The following is a 16,151-nucleotide window of genomic DNA, read 5'->3' as shown; positions in this document are numbered from 1 at the left end:
AAAGCCCTTTCAAGGACCTCTTCCATAAGACTAATTCACTTAGCAACAAAAAACGTTAAACTAAACATAAAACTGTAGAAAAAATAAACTTATTTCAGTCTTCAAAATAGTTATCTACCTCACTTTGGCTAATGTTAGTACATGGCGGCACACATACATAATGCAGTCAATGGAAAAAATATGCCCATGTAACGATCCCCTGTGAAAAGGAAGAGAGAAACACAAGTGACAGTTACCAATCATAAGACACAAGACACTTCTGTAAGGCTTTTGGATGGCTTCGGTGATGACAGCTGTGTAAGAATATGAAAACAGTAAAACAGCAAAGCGACAATGATTTAAGTATCACTACAAGCAGTGCCTGAGACAGTATATACCGGTAGCCCTCCCTGTCTTTTTACACATGAAGGAAAACAGGGAGTAAAGGATCTTGTGATACTCCGTTAGGGACACCGCAGACCAGCAGTGAACAACAACCTACCACTGTTCTTCAAAGTATTCAACCAGTTATGAACTGGGCACTAAGGAGCACTTTCCTTCACAAGAGTCAGGAATTGCAGCCTAATCAGCTATCACAGCATTAGGATGGTATCAAACATCTTCATCAAGAAGAAGTAGAAGAGTCAGCACATAAATGGACACGTGTTAGTATTGAAAGAGAGTGTGAAAACAGCCAGAGGAGGAAGGAGTAGAAATAAACTCTGAATTTGCAAAACTGAGCAACTAGGTCACTTTCTCAAAGCACACTGTTAGAACATAAACATATTATAGATCAGGTAAATTTGCCAAGACAACACAGACATTTTAAACAGTACACTTCTGTACAGTTAGGTTTTTTCTTCATGTTGATTATCAGGAGGGTGGTGATGGACTTGTTGCTACAACATTTGTGGTCATACTAAATCAACTAACTAAGAACTATTCCTGTCCTACTTGCATAAAATACCAGAATTGTAAGTTACCTTTTTTTTTTTTTTTTGAATTTGGTTAATCCTCACTCCAAAGGACGAAAACTGTCCAATCAAGTAACTACTAAAACCATTGCACTTCTGCAGTATATCATCTTCACAAGATTATTAACAACCCCAACTAGATTACTCCTCATCAGTATTTTACATATCTCAAATAATTTTAAAAAGCAAGCCCATTTTAGATCAAGGCAAGCCAAAACTTGAAATGTCTAGAAGCCATTAAATAATAACACAGATATCCTAGCCCATTAACTAATATTGAAAATGATCGAAATACGAAACTCAGATTTCTCAGGATTGTGCCCTCTTGTAGGAAAAGATTGTGGAAATTGGATTCTACCTCAATGACATTGGTACCCTGAAGCTAATTTTCACTAATTAAGTACTAGAATACACTAAAACAGGAATTCAGATTGATCAAAAGATATGATTCATCTTTCTAATAACTTCTATAACTATTAGGAACAAAAATCTTGAAATTTCTTGATGCCATTAATTCACAAGCCAACAATTAAGAGCTATCATCCCAAAGAGGTCTGAAATATCTTAGAATCCATAGTCAAGTAACTTCATGATGAAGCCAAGTCTTAATAAAACACACTCAATACAATCAATACTATTAAGCAAGCAAAAAACGAAGCTGTAGAGTAGGAAAATGTAACTTACAGGACTTTAGATAAGGAAAAATCCATCCTGTCCTGTGTTTACAGACTACTTTCCAGATACCATTTTATCATCCGACCCCATGCAGAGTCTCAAGTCCTCAAACGCTGGACCAGCAGGTGCAGCTGCACTCACCCTGCTCCCCACAATGCAGAGACAGGTCTCGTAAGCAACAGAGTGACAGTCTGGGGAGAAGCCCAAGATGCAAGCACCTGAGCTGAGACTGCTGTGCTAAACTGCTGCCTAAACAAAGCCTGAAAATGAAGAGTTGTTCAATCTTATAACAGATTTCAGGCATTTAACACATGTGCGATTACAACAGATCCCATCCTTTTTGCATATGCAGCCTTACTACTCACAGCACTGCAACAGAGGAAAGCTCCATGCCCATCTTGTGACCGATCAGGAAGGTAAGCAGGGGACAGCACAAAGACTCACTGGATAGTAAAATGCAGGGTCAAATAAGAGATTGAGAAATTAATTTTTAATATGAATTTGTTCTTTTATATTGTTGTTCCTTGAAAAGCGACAGTAACCTCATACTTAAAGCTGCCTTGTATTTGGTCCAATAGACTATAGGTTTCTAAGAGGCACCAGAAAAGCCTGAATAAACCTGGTTTGCATGACCCACTTTTAAATGTCAGACAACAAGCACGCTGGTTTTATCTACAAATTGCCAGCTATTCTGCATATTCAACCAACATATGATGAGACCGGACAAACATCCTCTGCATGCTCCTTTCATATAAACACGATTTTATTCCCAACTAAAACTTTAAGTTCATTAAAAAGTTCAAAAAAAAATATTTTCTACGAGTTATTTAAAAAGATGTTACAGGCAAACTTTGTAATCTCTAAAAGAAAAAAGCAACTTTAAAGCTAGACAACTTCCCCGTACTTGTTCATATCCCCTAACAATATAAGCTTTCCAGATCCCTAGAAGAAAGTCACACAACTTTCACATCTTTTTTCTGACCCAAGCAAAAACTCATCACAGAGTACAACCGACAGGTTCACCAGGGACACAGGAAGCTCCCAAGAACAGGAGCCTAATAAAGCTTTCTTCCTTGAGGGACGAAAGCAGTCTCCTTCCCATATAAAAGATTCATTTTTGTTTGATACTGTTAAAAGCAATATTCACGCAGACACCGCCACACTAAATTTTACCAAAAAAGTGTGTATAAGGTTAAAAACACAAGTTGAAAATCAATATTCTACAGACACCTCTAGAAAATATGCAAGTGATTGTAGCCTAAAATAATTACATCACATCTTGGTACTCTGAGGATTGACCAACTATCTCTAAAGTTGATCTACTGTGGTCATTACAAAAATTTTTCTGACAGTAAGGTAAGTAAGACTACTTCAGCGAAAAGAGGTAGCTTGAGTCTACCAATCTTTCATGAAGAACCTTTCTGTTAAAAGAAACTTTAAGGACACAAAATGAAAAGATCATTTTTATTTATATAGTTACTGTTATATCTAGAAATACTCAGTGCTATAAACGACCAAATTAAAAGCTTGACACTTGTCATCCATCTCTTATATGTGAGTCTCTCACAGACAAAATACAACAGTGACCTACGTCAGGAACCACTCTATAAGTGGTTAAAACCAGGGGAGAATCATTTTTCAGGAGGTCAGCAATAGGGAAGATATCTTGCTTTAAAGTACTCTTCTTTGAAAAACTCTGAAATCATTAACTGCTTCTGGAAATATTGACTGTTACAGTGCTTACAGACTAAAACTTCATCCTCCAGGAACATCAGATCCCGTGAAATGTACTCATTTCTTGGCTTTAATATTAAATTTGCTCCATCCCCCCACCTTTACAAAACTGAAAAATGCTTCCAACGTAATATTGCAGATTCATTTGTTGAAGGCAAGACTAAACATTTTTCACTACCAAATGGCACTTGCAGAAAGCTGCAGAATGTAGAAGTCGCTTACTCGCTTTGCCCCTTCCCAGCAAACTAAAGATCACAGCTACTTCCCAGGCAGCTACCTCATACAACATGCTGCTTATGGCTTGGTACAACAAGTTTCAGTTTATGCTAAACATTTGTCCTACTCAAAGCTTTAGGCCAGAGATCATCACCAAGACAGGCTAAAAGCATTTTATACATACAAACATATGCACACACAGTTTTTAAAAGTTTACTGCCCTGTTCTTTTTTCAAATCTAATCTCAGCGAAAGCACAGACACGTTTGAGAAATTTTCAGGGCAATGATGTAGAGGTTAAAATTCAGACAGTGTAAAAACACATTTGTCTCCCCTTTCTTAAACACTGCTAGTGAACATACAGCTATGTCAAAGCTGCCAGCATCAATCTTTCTCATTCCACCTCTTGAACTAAGGTAACATGACCTGATTGTGACATTACTGGCATTGCAAACTCTTCTAACAATGTCTTTTATATCCTACTTTGGGGTGCACAAGTAGTAAAAGTTAATAGAGACAGAAAATTATTACAAAAACATTTAGATACCTGTTGAAGTTTTTACAAATGGGAATCTTTCTACTTTATTAATAAATCCTCCATTTGAAGCCTGCTTAAAACTGCTTTTCAGCCTCCTATCTGAGTTTATTTACACAGATATCGCAACAGCTTTGTGCATTATTGATATCATGTGTTACATAAAGAAATTATTTTGTTTTACAGACATTTTACAGGGCCCTTGGTTTTTTTTTCAGTGATAGAGATCTAGACAGTTTATATTTGATAGGCTGTTCACAAATTATACCCCACTGCTGTTTGCAGGTTGGAACTTCTTCCCACACAGATTTCATTTTATCATCAGACTGTTTAATTCTGCGCTTATAAAAATGTCATCCTAGTCATAAAGGAAGAATTAGACAGTACTGTCTTAAAGTTTTCTGCACAAACTGTGACAAGACTCAGATACTGTAATAGTAATATCTCAGTAGAGTGTAACAAGTTCAGGATCAGGCCAACATATATACTATGCACTGTTAAAAAGCAATTTCTCTTTTCCAAAGTGCAATGAAATTGTGAAGTAATATAAATTAGTAATACATTAACTTTATTACATTATCATTACAAACTGTTACTTCTTGATATCGTCTTGGATACATTAACAAACTGATAATCTCATAAACATACACTAAAAAGTTACTTCCGAGCAACAGTAACATCTGTTTCTGTATTATTTCCCCAATACAAAATTCTGATAGTACAGATGAGGTTATCAGGAGAGTCTAACCCTTCTGCACGTTGTACTTTACACTGTGTTTCCAAAGACACTCCATTTCCCCTTAGGACACACTTATTATCAAGACATGCACTAAGCTCTAAGAGAACATATTTTGGATTTTTTCAGATACATTATCTAAAATGCTGACTATCTGAATGATATATAAGAAAAATCTCTGTATATAATCAGTGGCAGACACTATAACCACAAATAAAATTGAAATACTCATATATGTCATTGCATTTTAATTTGTATGATAATTTGTAAGTTAAATAGGTTCAACCTATGTCATTTGTATAGTTTATGGCACTATTGCTGATGTATGAAATATTCTGTTCTACGTAAGAAGATGAAAAAACAAAATAATGATATATTTAGAATGTATATAGAGTACTAATGAGCTAAACAGATGGAGTTGTGTTTTTAACTTCACTGAAAAATACCGAAATAAAGTAACTAACAGCATCTGTGTAACTGAAAATAAATTCCATGAAAATCTGAACGGGTTTTCTTTTGTTAGAGAGAAGTTTGGCAAATAACTATATATTATAGGCAATGTCTGTGTTTTTGCTGATATGCCATGTCCTGTCAATAGTCATGTCTCAGCTCTTAAAACACAGTAAATTAATTTAAATGTATAAACTCAATAATAATTCAAGGGTTTCTGCATACATTCCAATACACAGAAGTGGAAAAATACCTATCATCAATCTCATGAATCTCAGTACTCCAGGAAATATTATTTTTCAACAAAAAGTACTTCTGTCAAAAACAAACAAATCAAAATGCAACTCAGTCACAGTACTGATCCTTTACATAAGCCCTGCAACCTGATAAAAACAGGCAGACACTCATGTCCACCTACACCTACGGAGACTTCGCAGAACTTTGTCCTTAAGCGTGCAGTTATGCAGATCAGACTGCAAGCTAAGAGCTTTGAATCTATTTCATCATAAATGATGGTGGTTTGAAAGGCAGTCATCATTAAAATGCCAGGCAAATGCAGAAAAATACTGATCTTTAAATGAAACATTTGTACTCTCTCTTATAACGACTTAAGAGTCTTTAAAATAAAAAAATTTCCAATGGCATTTACTTTTCATTTGTTGTCCATTTCATTTAATATAAAATACTTTTTTCAGTTCAGACAACAAAATTAAACACCTCCGTTTCATGTTTAGGGTCCCCAGAACAATACCAGTGTGCTTACATATCAAAGATGCTATACCAACATCACTATTTATTACCTAGCTTTTGTTACTTCACACAAAAGTTTTTCTTCTACATTAGAACCAAAATTAAATAAAACTTAATTGCTAGTTAGTTTTAAAAAATTAAAGGTTTTTAGGTAGACTAAGGCCCATTCCATCAAGCTGCTCCTTACAGACAGGCCTCCATTTGTAGTATTTACAACGGGACAACACAAGACTTCACAAAGATCCTAGTAACCAAAGACATCACTAATTTCTAGCAGCAGATACAAAAGACCATCCCACTCTGCTTTTCCCAAAACACTAGAGTACAACAATCCTTCTCCTTAGTAACTTTTAAAATGTTTTACCTAAATCAATAATTTAACAATCGACACCCTGAACTACTTCCAAATTTACGTTCTCAAACCTGTGGTGCAAAGAACGCGTCTGGAAGTGGGCTAAGCTATTTTAGATGCAGTGTTACCGTATTTCACCAGAGTGGTATATTCTTAAAATGCTCTTAATTCAGCTCTAACATTACTGGTATATAGAGGTTCTCAACCGGAAGTTAGAATTTCCAACCTCAGTGGTTTTACAATGCCAACTCCTTCTCCAGCATATACGCATGCTCCGCAGAGCTTTAAATACTAATACCAATAGACTTATATACAATGAAATGAGAGTGAAAATCATCTTTTGAGAAGCTACCTAATAATACTACAAAAGTGTTCATTCACTGAACACTTTAGCCTGCAATATAACTTTTTGTGTTCCAAATAAATTTTCTTCCAGCCAATGGAATTTTTTTAACCATTGTGCTCTTCAAGCAGCTACTTACCTACTTATGATTTAATTTCCTAATCCATTACATTAGGGATTTCCCATAAATACAACATGTTTGTAATACAGTAGAAATTAAACATATATGAGCAAGAAGGACAATGACACAAATATAGATTACATATACATCTGTTATCTCAGGCCTTAGCTTGAGGAGTGAACACAGGAAAAGTACATGGACACGTAAGAGTTAAATAGAGGTCAGCCTCTTCTTTTTTAGCTTTATTCGGTTAAATGAGCTAACTGACTACCTGCATGTATATTTGAGGTACAGTGGGGTGCAGCTATCCAGAAACAACTACGAAGAAAACACTTTTGGAACCTGAATACACACACATGCGTTAAGCTGAATATTCATCAAGAAAGGCCATGAGAATGGTTTTCAGGGAAACGACACGATTGAAACGTTAATTTTGCAGAGTTTTCCTTAATCACTGCAGCAACATCAGTGATCGCCTCCACTACAAAATCGACTGTACCCTGCACCAAGAGCCTGCAGAGCCCATCAGATCCACAGGAGACCAGGCCTCCCAAGCTCCGGAGCTCCCCAGCACAGCCGAGGTTTTGGCAGATGACAGCTGTCACTGGAAGCATGCATGAATCCAAAACAGTGGAAGTGGAACACAGAAAAACCAACGCTGCCTGAAGGTATGTAAACTTTTTACATAGCAGGATAGATTTTAAGTCTAGATTGGCCCATCACTTTACCCAGTCTGATTTTGCATACAGCATAACAATATCTGCAAAAACTGATACAGGTTAGCACTATTTTTCCACCTCTGTCCTTCACGAGGCATGCATTGCAAAACTCATGGAGCACTACTGCAAAAATCGTACCACTTACAGGCAAGAAACTCGATATGGGCATTCCAAAATGTTTAAGCATAACAGGCCCAGGTACATATTCCTAGCAAGCTTGAAAAGTACTACTGAAGTCTGTGAGTACACACAGGTAACAAGCAAAACAACCATGACCCTCTTTAAGAGAAAACTGTAGTCTTCTGCAATTTGTCCTTTTAGTATCAAAGATGAACAGTCTGCTGAACAGAAATAAACCATCTCTCCCATCTAAAACTTCTTTTATCAGAATGTAAAGTCCACACAAACGCAGGGAGATGGGGCGTGCTCCAGGTAGCCTTGCACAGCAAAACTAAAACTGCCATCACTGGATTCCACATATTTACTTTTTTATCACTGTGCAAAATCCCCCATAGCCGCTCTGAACGGTTTATGGAAATGAAGCGCTCAGAGAGATGATTTACGTCTGCAACACAAACATCTTCCCGTTTTATGAGCCAGGTTAACAGAGACTTCTGCCGCACTCATCCCAACCGGGGTCTGGCAGGAATTGGGGGAGGAAGGGTGAAGCAGAGGGAAAGCGTGTGAAGCCCAACTAATTTCTCCTCAACTCCTGCTGCTGCCCCTCGCCCTCCAGGCCAGCACTTGTTAGCAGCTCCCGACGCCGGGGAAAGGCCACTTGCGAAAGCTGCCTCCAAGCAGCTGCGAGGAGGCTCGGGGAAGATTATGGGCAGAATAAATATATATATGTGTGTAGTGCTCGGAAGTCCGCGCACTTCACCGATCTCACACCAAGAACAATAGCGGCGCGGGCGGGGGGACACCGCGGCCCGTCCGTCGGTCTGTCCGTCCGCCGGCCGGTCGGTCCGCGGCTCTTTGTCTCTCCGCCTGTCACCGGCCCGCCCGGGGCGCTGCGCCCCATCCCGCCCCCCGGCGCGGCCTGCGGGCCGGCGCGGCGCGGCGCGGCGCGGCGCGGCCCGGCGGGCGGGGGCAGCGCCGGCGGCGGGCAGGGGGCGGAGGGAGCTCCCCGCGCCCGCCGCCGCCCTCCCCCGCGCGGCGACAAAGCGGCAGGAAGGGCGCCCGCCGCCCCGCGCCGCTCCGCACCGGCCTCCCCGCGCGCGGCCCACGCGGGCGGGACGCGACGCGGCGCGGCGCGGCGGGACGGAACGGGAGGCGCCGGGCCCGGCCCGGCCCCGCCGCGGCCCCCCCGCTCCCCGCGCGCCTCCCGCCGCGGCGGGCCCGGCCGGCACTTACCGGCCGCGGGGCTGCGAGGAGAAGGCGGCGGGCCGGGGCGCGGCGGCGGCGGCGGCGGCAGCTCAGAGTCCCCGGGCCGCTGCCCCGGGCATGGCGGGGCCTGAGGTGCGAGCGCGCGCGGGGGAGGGGAGGGAGGGAGGCGGGCGGCGGCGGCGGGGGAGGGGAGGCCGAGGGGAAGTCGGCGGCGGCGGCGGCTCCTTCCTGCTCCGGGAGCGCGAGCAGCGCCTTCCCTCAGCCTCCTCCTGGCGGTGACAGCGACAGGCCGGCCAGAGCGCCGCCGCGCCGCGGTGCAGGCTGGGAAACCCGCCCGGAGGACCGGCGGGCGCCCGGGCCGGCGGCGCGGGGAGGCCCGCGCTGGGCTAGGCCGGGGCCGCGGCGGGGCCGGGGCCGGGGCCGGGGGGGACCGCATCCGCCTGGCCCGGGCAGGGGGCGGGCGAGGCCGGCGGGCGGGCTGCGCGCGGGTCCGGAGGGCGGCGCGGCCCTGGGAAGCGGCGCTGCCCGAGGGAGGCCTCCCGCCGCGGGCAGCCGGGGCCGCGCAGGGCCGCGATCCGGCCCCGGCGCCTTCCCTCGGCGTTGAGTTGGCGCGGCCTTCGCGGGGCGAAGGGCTCCCTAATTCCCTACCCCACGTTTCGCTCCGCAGATCAGGGCCCCGGAGAGGAGGCCGAGCCTGGCGCAGCCGTGGCAGCGACGAGCGTCGACGAGGGGGTCGCGCCACGTCAGCCGCGCCCGGGCTCCCCCGCAGCGCCCGGCTACCCGCCGCGTCCCACGTCCCGGCTGAGGGGCCGCTGGGGCGCCAGCCCCATGCGGGAGGCCTGGGACTTCCCCAGGCCAGCGGCACAGGAGGGCGAGTTAGCGACCGTGGGGCTTCCGGGGCCTCAAAACACGACGCCCTGAGATGGGTTTCCGTGCTGTAATCTCTGTGGTCATGATGCCTGTACGTAATTTGGGGACTTGGTAGAGACCAGATCTTCCCAAAACGTGCACATTCCTTAGCGTAGCTCTGTGCCTGAATTACCCGCACCTTTACAACTTCACACCTTGGTTTCTCTTGCATCCCTCAACTTCATCTCTTTTAGGGTTTACAAACATTTCCATGTTTCCTCTAAATAAAGTCTTTAGCCCAGCAATGCACTTAAACACGTGCTTAACTAAATTGCTTTATGTCACTTGCTTATAATTAAGCATATGCTTAAGTGCTCTGCTGGCTTGAAGCCAAAATCTGCATAAACTCCATTGGGTAAAATTTACCAGCTTCATAGGGTTTAGCTTTGTGAGTCATTCACTCAGCAGCAGCCCAAAGCTTTTTGCCACAAGCTTGGTTGTTCCCAAGTTGTCCTACAGGATCACCCTGTCTCTAGGACAAGCAAGGCTCATGCCCTTCATTCAGGTCCTGTTAGAACCAAGATGCATCTGCCTGGTGAGTCAGCAGCACTAAATGACTTCACGGAGGGTTTCTAGTTCCTTTTCACGAGATTCATTAATAAGGCTCTGCATCCTTATGCAGGTCATAGATTGTGCCATGTAGTTACGGTGCAGTAAATTACATTAAGAACAAAATATTAATGACATTAGGGCCCAGTTTGAAGGTCTGCTGTGACTTCATGCAATAAGTGTATTTCAAAATAATTACATTGAGTACTCAATCTGCATGAACAGAGGAAGGAGTTAATAAAATGTGGTTGCGTTTCATGCTTTCATGTAGACTTTTACATAAATATAAGTAGTGTCATTAACCTGCTTACTGAACAAAATGGGAAACTTTTTAATTTCCAAAAATAGAGTTCTAGAAACTAAAGGAAGATGAACATTTATGCAGCTTTGAAGGAAAAAAAAAATCAAAGACAATTAATTTGGTGACTCTCTTCATTTTTACCTGTCAAAAAATCTTTTGAATTGCATTAAGTCTGAGTCAGGCAGCTCAGCACTAAAACCTTATTTTAAAATACACGGAGGATTTAAAGCTTTCTGCAGGGTGAGCACAACTCTTTCTCCAAGGACACATCAATTGGAACCTGCTTTTCAAAATTTTGTTTGGCAATTAACAGTATAATATGAAGAAGAATGACTGTCTTATATTTAAAGCAAAGAAGTGAAACTCAGCATATTTGGGTTCTGTTCATTACTCTTCTGCCATTCTTCTGTGACCTTAATCAAGACCTGCTCCAATTTTCAAATGTCAGTTTGTGTTAAGGGGTGGGGTTTGTTGTTGTTTTTAATAAGAACTGTTCTTAAGAGGAACCTAAAAATTATAAAGTTCAGTGGGAATCTTACAGGGCTTTGTTCATCTGACAGTCTAGCAAGATGAATACCCCCACACTGGGGCAAATGTAGTTACAGGGTACTTCGGAACTTGGACCTTTACCTCTTTGCCACCAATGTTTTTCAAATGAGGATGATAATTCCTCACCGAGTTGCACAGTTATGACACTGAAGTTGTTAAGATTAGTGTTTTGGCATAAGAATATTAAATAATATGCAAAACCAAAAATCAGTAACTTGTCTGTAAATGACAGACAAACTCAGCTTTTCCATAGGGAAAAAATATGATAGTATTTAATATAGTCTTATCTCTCCCTTCTGAATTCCAGAAGTTTCCCACCCATGAGAAACCCTCTAATAGGCGATGCAGCATGGAACGGAATACATTTCAGTTTAATTTGTTTTAGGAGGGCTAAGTAATGGAAAGTAGGAGGTACTTCTCAGCCTTTTCTGTATAAGCCCAGAGACTGAGGAAAAATGGAAAGCACAAGTAAACTATCTTTTAAAAGGAGCGGCTATAGGGAATCTTTGGAGGAAATGTGTGTTTTAAAGGGTCTTAAAGAAGAAGTGTCTGTAGAAAAGAGTCTGTAGAACAAGCAGAACCATCCAATTTTACTTCCTTCCTGACAAACTGAAGGATTTCATTCAGGAGTTTCTGCATCAAGCCAGTAACTTGCAGTGAAGCAACAGCTGACCTAGACAGATCCAGTCTTGGAATTCGAGAGAAAGAAATCCACCCGTTACGCAGGTTTTCCACATGCTTCCTTAGCTTAGCTGTTAAAGTTATGCCTTCGTACTTGTCTGAATTCATCTAGCCTCAGCTATTGGATTTAAGGATTGTCTATCAGCATTCTTACATCTATTTTCCAGGTCTTGTTTTATCTTTGTAGCTCTTTTTAAAACCCTTCACAGTTTTTCAAGATGTGTTTTTTTGTTTGTTTGTTTGTTTGTTTGGAAATGTGGTTGTTAGTGTGGACCTACTATTTAGCCCACAGACAGAGATGAAACTACACTTGTTAGTTCATTTTCCCATATGCCAAATAGCCTCATAACCTTTTAGCTTTGCGGTGGTGTGCAAAGTCTCGCAATGTGGCTTGTCCTACTGACTCTGCTCAAGGTGAAGTTACTTTGATTCCTTTCTGTCCTTCCTCATGCAAAAGACAGATACAACTTGTCTGCCTTCTCCCCCTTCCCATACAAAAGTCACAGTTCACAGTTAATAGTCTCATTCCTTCAAATACACACACTTCACTTCTCTCAAGTAAAAACAGTTCTATTGAACTGTTTGTGTGTGTAAGTGATCAGAGGATCAGGGCCAAAGGAAACGTGAAAAGCAATGTGCATATTAAGTATCAGTATTATCCTTGAGTATTTTATAACCATGTTAAATCTCAAAAGAAACAGATTTTAAGATTATTATTAAAGAATTCATATCAATAATTTATAGATAGAGAGCATTACCTGAGAAAATTTTGTATTCTCCAAACAAGGTATTTGCAAACAGGAAATTCAAAACCAAGGTAAATACAAGAGAAAATTTGATGTATTAAGGAATGGAAGTGCACATTTCATCTTGCTAAACAATGTTAAACCTACCTTTTCTGTGCTTGTGCAATCATCAAACAATTGATGTTAATAACTTTGGTGCAGGATAAGAATAGCCTGACTTTCAGAGATAACAGATGTGTTCTCTCCCCCCTGCCTTGGGTTGTTCTTTTAATATTAAAAACTAGTTCTAGCTTTAGTATCTGTGTGTCTTGCCAGTCTACATGCTGGGTATGATCTGCAGTTTTGCCTGAAAACCCTTTGACAAAAATGAGTACAGAGTCATGACTGCCTAAAGAAACACTAATCATCATCAGGACTAAACCTCGAGTGGAGAAAGAGAGGAGTAAATATAAACTGGTTTAATGTAAATGGCTAGTCACCGCAAAAGTGGAGATAAGTACTACTTAGTCCTCATCATGGATTTATTCCTTGGGCCCCGTTCAGCAAAGTAGCCAAGCACATGTCGAGCTTCAAAAAATGCAAATATCCCATTGAATTAAATGGAGCTATCAATCAGACCAAAGACTAAATACCTTCTTCAGTGTCCCTCTTCCCCTCCTTCCTTGGACCAGTAAGGCTGCTGTAGCCCTATTTAATATTAGTTTGTGCCAGTGATGCAATGAATGATGCTTCAGAAATGCCTAGATTAATGCCTGACATTTCAACAGTAGATAGAATCAGGGAACAATTGCTATTAAAAATTAGAAAATCTCCTTCCATCCATTTTTCAATTCAAATATTTCACCAGGGCTTTAATCACCACAAATACTCAATGAAAATTAAATGAGGTGTCCATTGTCTGAATATTCGCTCAAGTTTTCTGTAAATTGTTCCCCTTTATTCCAACATCCTTAATTGAATTTGTTTTAATTGTTTTTATAGCAGGTTTTCAATTCATGCTCCCATGTAGGCCTAGCTCAATTGGGTCTGGATTGCCTTATATTAGTAGCAGATCAGGAATCACTCATAGTGCTATCAGTCACATAGTTCCACAGTATGCTCATCCTCACGTTGATTAATGCAGAGTCAGAGGAGAGGGTGTGCGAAAGCCACCCAGCTCTTTTCCTTTGTTCCAAAATCTTTTCTGCTCCCAAGTCTATTTAGGGGAGCACACTGGCCCACTTCCACCTGAGCCCTGAAGAAGTTTTCATATCAGATTAGTTTCTGCTGCCACAAACACACTTAACTTGACTCATACATTTCTTTTACAGTAATACATCAGCTTCAAATATTTCAAAACTTGATCTGAAGATATTGCAAAAATACCAGAAAAAAAAAAAAAAAAGTAATGGTTTGGTTTAAGATATACCTTCTTGAAGAAAAAAATAAAAGCAGTCAAGATGGTTAAGGATTAAAAGAAAATAGGATGTTTCATGTCCCATGCTGAGATGCCTAATAGGCAGAAAAAGCAACAAAAATGGTGATAATGTAGTACTCTACCTACATAAATTGTCAGTGACACAATGAGGCAGAATTTAGAGAACCAATTTATCCACCTTGAAACATAAGTTAGAAGCAGAGCAGAAAACCATCCACTCTTAACTTAGATTGGCTGTCTGCTGAAGACATTTATGTTGAATTAACTAGAGACAGGAAAGTAAGAGTGCCTTAAACCCCAGTGTGAACATTTTAGGATTAAACCTTTCAGAATTAAGTGTAAGGGAAACTAGGGATATTTTATCTGTAAAAGAGAGAGCATCCACACAGGGATTTAGTGGGCTTTAACTAATACAATTTATTGTCACACCTTTACTTAATTCATCTTAATCTTTGCTGGTGTCCCACTGCAGTTCTTCAATTTGAAGTATTGCAGTGGCTCTAATTCAAAAGATAGCATTAGCCGAACCATTAGTGGAAGGGTTGTCCCTATGGGGAAGTTACTCATCCTGGAGTAAGACACAATATGCCAGCTAGTTTCTATCTATTTTGTGTCCATGCCCTTATCTTACCTTAAAGTTTTGGAGGCTGTTTCACACCATAGCATGCACAGAGAGTTTGCACAAAGCAACTACTGTATTTTGAAATCAAGTTCACAAACTCCACCTCTTCACGAGTCTAACGTTGACCAGATTACAGATGAGACTCTGCAAAGATTCGAAGAGCAGGTAAGATAGCAAAATGTGATGCATTGACAATGACAGAATATTTTAGTAGAAAAAAAACCAAAAGTTCACAGTTCGAAGGTGGAACACAAAAAAATAAAGCCTTTTGGAGGTGACGAAAATAATGAAGTCCAAGAGGATGTGCATTTCCAGGGAGACAAGGATGAAACCATTATGGTAAATGGGAAGTTTCAATACATTATTTCAGCAAAAAGGAAAATCATCAGAGTTTGGAAATCTGAATCTAAGAAAGCCAGTAAACAGGAAGATTTTGTAATTTCAGTTAGCAGTGCAGAAGATGAAAATGAGAAGCACCCAACTGGAGTCTTGAAGACCAAACAGGTGGAGAGATTCTTGAAGTGAAGAAGTAATAAATCTTAAAAGGAATTGGTACATTTGCTATACCAAATAACTGCTCAACTAAGCAGCTAAGGGGGAGTAAAAAAAAAAAAAAAAAAAAAAATTGAAGGATTTGGAGTTTTGCATTCTCATAATCAAAAAAATTGTAGAGCTGTCCTCCCTGGACTGGTCTTCTATGGTAGTGCAGCTGAGGTATTCTCAAAAAAAAGAACAAAAACAAAACAAATAAACAAAAAACTCCCACCAGAATAATAAAAATATATTGGAAAAAATGGGTTATTAATAATTTCCAAACCGCACAGAACATATCTGACTATTGGAAGCTGAAATAGCTGTGCTGCTAGCAAAAATGTGCAGCTGCGCATCTCTACCTGGCAAATTGGTCAAAAATGATCTTTTCAAAACATTTGGAAGATCATGCTATGGCAAGTAAAGTTTTGTAAATGAAAATCAGATCTCACTAATCTCTTAAAATTATTGGTTATATCAGTAAACTAAGGAATAAGGGAAAACACAGATATTTTATTGGTCTTTCAAAACATATTTGACCATTTTGGATGCTGGAAAATGACCAGGAGACAGAAAGCAGAGAGGAGGATTAGATGGTCTCTTTTTGTCAGGGCACAAGGCTAACAGCAGTGACCTAAGGTTTCTCTCCTATATCCATTTCATGTTGTTATAGTACAAATTGGAAAAAGATGACTGGTAAGCTGGGATATGATAGATATAAACAGAAAACAGAGATAAAACATTATTAAGTTAGCTAGGCTCCAGAGCAGACTATAGGAAACTTCAGAGACCTTTAAAAAAGTTAGATGACAGTGGGGCAACATAATAACCAATGAAGTTCATTGTATCTGCATGAAATTTATGCATTTAGGAGAAAAGGCAAACTGCTAACACACCTTACAAATCAGAAATGACTAAGGTACGTTTTCAGGTAAAG

General features: G+C 41.0%; 1 protein-coding gene and 1 long non-coding RNA gene across 5 annotated transcripts in view; one reads left to right on the top strand and one right to left on the bottom strand.

The window, feature by feature from the left end:
* Positions 1-9,073, bottom strand: part of ZNF148 (zinc finger protein 148) — a 42,426-nt gene extending 33,353 nt beyond the window's left edge. For 3 of the 4 annotated variants that reach the window (XM_064514670.1, XM_064514673.1, XM_064514674.1), the window contains exon 1: positions 8,937-9,073. The gene's annotated coding sequence lies outside the window, so the exon portion shown is untranslated. Of the gene's footprint in view, positions 1-8,474; positions 8,493-8,936 lie in introns of those variants that run through there. The other variant, XM_064514672.1, reaches the window with a different exon arrangement.
* Positions 8,909-12,939, top strand: LOC135328841 (uncharacterized). The gene is made up of 2 exons (XR_010389933.1): positions 8,909-9,041; positions 9,577-12,939. It is a non-coding gene; the product is annotated as an uncharacterized LOC135328841 (long non-coding RNA).
* The last annotated feature ends 3,212 nt before the right edge of the window (positions 12,940-16,151 follow it).

Source organism: Dromaius novaehollandiae, chromosome 7 (genome assembly GCF_036370855.1).
Source record: "Dromaius novaehollandiae isolate bDroNov1 chromosome 7, bDroNov1.hap1, whole genome shotgun sequence".
Taxonomy (NCBI): domain Eukaryota; kingdom Metazoa; phylum Chordata; class Aves; order Casuariiformes; family Dromaiidae; genus Dromaius; species Dromaius novaehollandiae.
The sequence above is the reverse complement of the archived record's forward strand: the minus strand, read 5'-3'. Positions and strand labels throughout refer to the sequence as shown.